Here is a 7,191-nt window from a genome sequence, read left to right as displayed (position 1 = left end):
GCCAGACATGGTCAAGCAGGACCTTTGACTTATCTTCGCATAGATGGAACTGGTAAAAGAAAGGAGCCAGGGACTCCTCCCAAGCCCATGCGACCCCTGAGGAACAGATCCTCAAATGGCCTTAAGAGTAAAAATAAGTTGGTTTATCTGGGCCAACTGTATGGTCTTAAACACTCAAAAGGAAAGTAGAACCAAAGATTAAAGAGGTCAATATAATTTTTTAAGAGTCCATGTGTATAGCTAAAGGCTACATAACAAGAACAATGCCAGACAGGAGAGACCTTCCTTTGAGTTGTTGGCCAGGCTGGCCCAGCATAGAACTGGAAAAATGAACAGCAGACCCCAATCTTGTCTAAAGGAAAATTGACAACTGATTGCTGCTAGATGAGGAAGAGCTGATCTTCCTAAAACAAGGAACTCTAGATAGGCTGACTAGATTCAGTGGACTGGGGAAGAACTGATCTTCCTAAAACAAGGAACTCTAGATAGGCTGACTAGATTCAGTGGATTGAGGAAGAACTGATCTTCCTAAAACAAGGAAGTCTAGATAGTCTGACTAGATTCAGTGGATGGACAAGCACTGGGGAATGGCTGGGGGTGCCAACAACACAGTGGACAGTAACAAGAATGACAGAGTATATGGCTCCAATGGGGGTGAGGAGGCTATGGAAGGGTGCCTTTTGGGATGTGGGTATATAGATGAATAAGATTGCTTGGGATGTTCTGTATGATATATGGACACAAAAAAAATCAACAAAAATGAGTTATATTTGAGGAAGATGCATAAAAATTTGCTTCATGTTAATTATTAGAGGTGAGAAACATTACCTCTGACTACTACCTGATGACTTTATACTCAAGGGTCTAAGTGTAACTGACTGTGACTACTAATCATCAGGTACATAGAGATTAGAGATACATGTGCAAACATCTAAGTGTTAATAGCATTAATAATGAGTTTTTCTATAGGAAACAGTATATATTAAAATGAAATGGAGATCTTATTTTAAAGGTTAAAACCTCATTCAATTTTATGTGTTACAGGGTTTATACTGAGTTCAATATTGTATAACTGTATTAATTCAACTGTGAACCTAAAAATTTACAGCCACTTTTGAAAGAGATGTATCATTGCTCTGGAAATTGTCACTGAATATGCTAAAGCTGTAATGATATGCTTCTCCTAATTATGTGGTTACTAGATAAATATTTTTTTTAAAGAGGGCAAGAAAGGAAACCAAAGGTTGCCCAGCAGCTGGGCACAGCTCATCTGTGCAGAACTGTTCTCAGACCGCACACTGAACAATGCGTTCTCTTTTGAGCTTACCCAGAGATCACCTCATCAGCAAGATGAGCAGCTTAACCAGCACTGAAATTCTACACCTAGTGTGTTTGATTCAGCCTCATATCAAATCACTTTTCAGTTTGTTCAAAATTCTAATGAGGTTCCAGGACATGAAAGCAATCAGTCTTTTTGTTTTCTGCAGGGCCATCAGCCTCAAGGGTTTCCCACCAAACAGGTTTTAAGAAGGGAGAAAAAATACCCCTTTCCCTTCATACAAATAAGAACATCTGGGAAGAGCAGCTGAGCAGCTGACAAGAAAAATGATACTGCAGGAGTATTATTCTTTGGACCCATCTTCACTGCTTCGCTTTCTGCAAACAGTAGCTGTTTGTCACCCCATTGACACTTCTGGCATTAATTAATATCACCTCAGGCCATCTCTAAGCTCTATGTCTTGCAATTGGTATTGGCTGGGGGCAGCAAGCAACATCTGCCAGGAAATGTTTATTTATTCAATAGGTTTTCTAGAACACATCACTATCATCCCCTTTCTCAAAAATGAAACCCTGCAATAGCACAAATCATTTGCAGGTTGTGACACTGACTTGAGCAATCACTCCTACTCCCCAAATAAGAGTCACCTTATTGCTGGGACGGGCTTCAAGTGAAAAATTGAAACAAATTCCCCTCTCTTCAGTGTTCACGCCCACTTCCTGCCAGAATGTACTCCACCTGCTGAATCCCCTTATAGTTTTAAACCACACATTGAAGAAGGTCCAACTGTGCTACAGCCTGTCATAGTTCCAGCCTCATTGTCCCCAAAGGGAAAGGTCATCTTTAAATTAATTACACAGTAAAGCAAATGCAGAACATGAGCCAAATGATTAATTTTCCTTCAATATTTTAGGTGTTTTCTCCGCATTACGATCTACTTTAATAATTTGCTACTATGAATATTGCATTTTCTTTTCCGGTTAATTATTCATGTGGATGGAGCATAGACTCCCCTTTGTCCTTCCCTGATTCCAAGTTCAACACCATTCTCTGCTTATGTAAAGAAAGAGTGAGAGATCACAGTGAACTTTGGACAGTGGAGAATGGTCTAGATTTTTATTTTATTTTTTTAGAACTAACTCTTTCCCAGTCCTTTTTTTTCCCTACAAAGTAATTCAGTCTAATAGTACTCCCCCCGCCTGTTGTCACTTCATATGTTTAAAAAAATGTTATAACCACTCAAAAAAGAAATTATCAGTCAAATTTCCAAAAATTCCAAACAAAATCCAGTGTGTATGTGTGTGTGTGTGTGTGTGTGTGTGTGAAATTCTCAAACAACAGCTACATACAAATGTATAAAAATGATTGAGGAACACAAAAGCCCACTCGAGGTTTAATAGCCATGTTTTGAATATTATGCTGCTTTCAATTAGAATCTTTGGTGATCACACAATATTCTGTTACATGAGGTAACCCAGACTCAGAAAGCAAATGTACTATATTCTATCTCACCCATGGCCCCTGGCTTCTAATTGTTAAGTATGTGGATTTAGATGGAAATATATAGAGAGAGGCCAGGAAATTAGAAAGTAACCCATTGAAGGGATGGGGTGGAAAAAGTAATAAAACATCAGTGAATGAAAGTGTTAAGGGAATACTAGGCCTGGAAATGTATAGTAGGGATAGGGATCATTATCTGAATTTAAGTGTATTGCCTCATGTATGTAAATGCACCCATGTCATGCAATGCTTATAGATGTCAGAAGAGGACATTGGATCTCCTGGGACTGGGGTTACAGATGGTTGTTAGCAGCCATATGGGTACTAGGAACTGAACCCAGGTCTTCAGTAAGAGCAGTGGTATTAACTGCTGAGCCATCTCTCCAGATACCATGTCCTTGGCTTTCTACAGGACCGGTCTAAGGGATGCTAACCTATTCTGTATTTGAAATCCAATCAATGCTGTGTGGAAAATGAAAGGTAAGAATTCCTTAAAAACTTACTGCATTAAGCCATATTGAAGAAGCATGGCACATTCATCAGTTCTGAATTTGCAGGTGACCTAGATAATCCCTATAATCCACTCAGAAGACGGGCTGAATTCAGTGTCATGATGAGGCTGACGAATGTAAGAAGCACAACAAGTTAGGCAGCAGTTTCTGTTTGCCTCACTGAGCATGCTGCTTGGTCTTAGAGGGTCTAGATTCCACAGAATGCAGAATTCTGAGGGTGCTTTTTCCTAGAGGAGTTCTAGTTTTTTAAAATTGTGGTTGCTTTGTACTCTGGGTGGAAAACTTTGCCTTCATCTTCTTGTGATGATGTTTTGTTTTGTTTTCTTCAGCAAGATGGAGCTGCACTGATAAAAGATTTGGGTAAAAAGTATTCTTTAAAAGAATTTTATGGGTCAGGGCTGGAGAGATGGCTCAATGGTTAAGAACACTGACTTTCTTGCAGAAGACCGGGGTTCAAATCCTGGCACCTGCATGGCAGCTAACAACTGTCCATAACTCCAGTTCCAGGGGATCCGACAGCGTCTTCTGTCCTCCTTGGGCATTGCACGACATAGGTGTGCTTACCTACATGCATACATAACACTCATACACATAAAATAAAAATAATAAATAAAATATTTTTTAAAAATAAAAGGTTTTATGGGTGGTCTTATCGTGGACAAAATGATTGCCATATTTGCCCATTTCATGACTAGATTCTCAAAGCAATTTGGGCTTTGTGGTTCCAGCTTGCAGTGTGAGAAATGAATGTCTTGTTTAGTCTTCTTCTTTTAAGGGGTCCAAGAACATGTCTTAGAATTTAAAGAAAAAACAACCAACAAAAGGCATCAAAGTTGACAAGATTTGTCACCAGTAATCTACAAGGTTGGTGAAAGTTTGTCCCCTGGCAATGTCCACATGTGTAGTAAATTTAAGACCAATAGTGGATGTCCCAGGAGCAATGATTTTCAAAGTTTTTTGCAGGGTTTTCCTTCATTTCCTATTTTAAATTGGATTCAAGTATCCCATAAATTCTTAATGGTAAGATAAGATGATTTCTTGTTTCTCGGGACACTAAACAAAGGAAAAATCAGTGGAGGTATTTCAACAGTTTGCATTTGCAAGCAAACCAACATTATAAAATACAGCTTTTTAAAATTCAAAACTATAAAGTCTCTATATAACTAATGAGCCATTTTACTAGACAAAAATAGAAGGTCTGAAAAAAATAAATAAATTCTATGACCATATTGTGAAGTAACTTAGGATTTATAGGACTTAAAAATAATTATTACTTCTTAGACTAAATTTTACAGCCCTCTATGCTTTGAGCTGAAAGAATGATTTATTTCTTAAATATAAAAGTGAGATGGAAACTTTCCCTGGTGCAGTTCTTTTGTGTTTCTGGGGACAGGCCAGTTCCACATGTAGTAAATTACAGTGGTAAGTGCTGGGATTTATTCAACTGAGCTGTATAAAATACGCCAACGTTCTATTCCAAACAAGGCAGAGATGCAGCAAAATAGTAATAATCAGTGTGCTCTCCCTAAAGCCAAATCACCATGAGATTGAAAAGTTTTCCTTCCTAGCTTTGAGAGGAGTCAGGATTGCCAGAATGTTTATTAGAGGCAATGAATAGATCAGTTTCAACTAAGGTAATATTTTGAGGGAGGTAAAGAAAGAACAATGCTTCTTAAATAAATTGTTCAATACTGGATAACCTGTATGCCTTCCCTATCCCTCAAGGTGTGGAGACATACTGTTCATGTTTCTTCCTCCAACATCACAAGCACAGTCCCCTCACAGTGAGCAATACTCACTGCTGTAGCCTAGCCACCTGCTTCCCTACCATGTCTATCATTCAACTGAAGAGTGAGAAATCATTGACAGTAGATAATGTGCTTTGTTTGTCTTTATTTCACCACTGCAGAGCCCACAGAAGGCACTCATTAAATATTTACTAGATATATGGATGGATAAGGACAGATGGACGAGTAACAGTAAAATCATCCAAAGACGATCTCTATTTTAGTACCTGGTAATTTTCATCTTTTTATAGATGTAGTTGAACGTATATTTAAAGATTGATGACCAAAGTGCTTTCTAAAACCGTGTCTAACACAAAAAAGACATTTCTGAAGTTTCACTGACTAAAAAAAGAGCAACTTGAAGAAATGCGTCATAAAATGAGAGTCCTAAATTCTTTAACAAATAATAATCATCATCTAAAATTATCATATCCCATACACCTGGGTAATACTAATTGATTCTCATGCAGTTATTTCTCACACCTCTTGTATGTCTATTTATTAACGGGGAAAGTCAAGAAAAAGAGGTTCTGTGCCTCCTTAAAGCTACATAATCTTATTCTCTCTCTTATGCTACATTAGCAGAATATGCAAAATGGCTATTTTTAAAAAAGAAAGAAAACAAATTTAGGCTATGAAGTCCAGATCGAGAAACTCACTAGCTCAGGGAATTCATCTTCTGTCATCCCGTGACAGAAGGCTAAAGGGCAAGAGAGCCCCACAAAGCAAGCAAGTGAGAGACTCCAACATGTCCTTTAGTCAGCCTACTCCTGTGATCAGGGAATTAATCCATTCGTGAGGTATCTGCCCCATGACCTCATCACTTCTTAAAGATCCCACTTCTCATTGTTCTACTGAATTAAGTTTCTGACATACAAAGCATAGAGTCAATTAAGTGAAAGAGCAGAACTCTGGGATGGATCTGAACATTCCTTTTTTAAAAAAATGTGGGGGGGGAGATGGGGGCATGTGCACATGTGTGTGGTATAGGGTATAGTGTATGTGTGTGGCGTATGCACACATGTGTGTGCAGGTAAGCATGCCTGTGTGCACACAGAGGACAGAGGAAGACAGATGGGGTGTCCTGCTTTATCATTAGCTGCCATTTTGATCGCAACATTCTGAAGAGACAGTTAGGCTACAGTCTTCTCTTTATCAAGGGCATTATTATTAAATTTGACTCACAAAGTGTCTTCTGGGTATGAGCCTGAATCACCAACAATGAAAACATTGTTTCAGGAAGAGAAAATTGTATCCATTTCAGTTGTTTCCATCCATTGACAAGTTACTAAAACTGCATGATAACACTTGACACTACTTTACAGCAATAGGAATAATAGGTTTGCCCAATAGAATATATTAATTCTAATCTTTGTGCAAAGATAGAAGACATTTTATGCCAAAGAAAAGACAATCTTTGACTTTCATAAGCTTATAGTACTAAGAGGAAAAATCGGTTAAAAAATAAGGGTTGATAGATGCATTAATCTCTGAATATAACAATAAGTCATTAGAGCCAGTTTAATGGTCTATTCAGCAGAGTAATAGCAGTAGGTTGTCTCCTATGACCTGTGCCCTGTCTTGGCCCCAGCTACAACTGAGCTCTATCAACAATTGATCATTGATAGGAGCAGGAGAGTCAGTTTTTGTTAAGGGTGGTATGCCTGGTAGGTTGACCAGACTCCAAAATATGGAACCACATCAAAAAGCATTTTAGGAACACAGATTAGACTCTATAAGCCTTGAAAAAAAAGAAAAATAATACAGAACATGAAGTCTGGTGGATGTGAGGTGATTAAAAAAAGGGGGGGGTTCTGAGGGGCTGGAGAGATGGCTCAGTGGTTAAGAGCATTGACTGCTCTTGCAGAGGACCTGGGTTTGATTCCCAGCACCCACATGGTGGCTACGAGCCATCCTTAACTCCAGTTCCAGGAGAATCTGAAGCCCTCTTCAGACCTCCGTGGCATTGCACAACATGGGTGCACTCACATACATGCAGGCAGTACACTCATACACATAAAATAATAAAAATAATACTATATATATAAAGAGGGGGTCTGAATGTGGTCAAAATATATTGCATGAAATTTTTAAAGAATCAATAAAATGTTTT

The sequence above is a fragment of the Nannospalax galili genome, unplaced genomic scaffold (genome assembly GCF_000622305.1).
Source record: "Nannospalax galili isolate Female #2095 unplaced genomic scaffold, S.galili_v1.0 scaffold162, whole genome shotgun sequence".
NCBI classification, from domain to species: domain Eukaryota; kingdom Metazoa; phylum Chordata; class Mammalia; order Rodentia; family Spalacidae; genus Nannospalax; species Nannospalax galili.
This window is presented reverse-complemented; position numbering follows the sequence as displayed.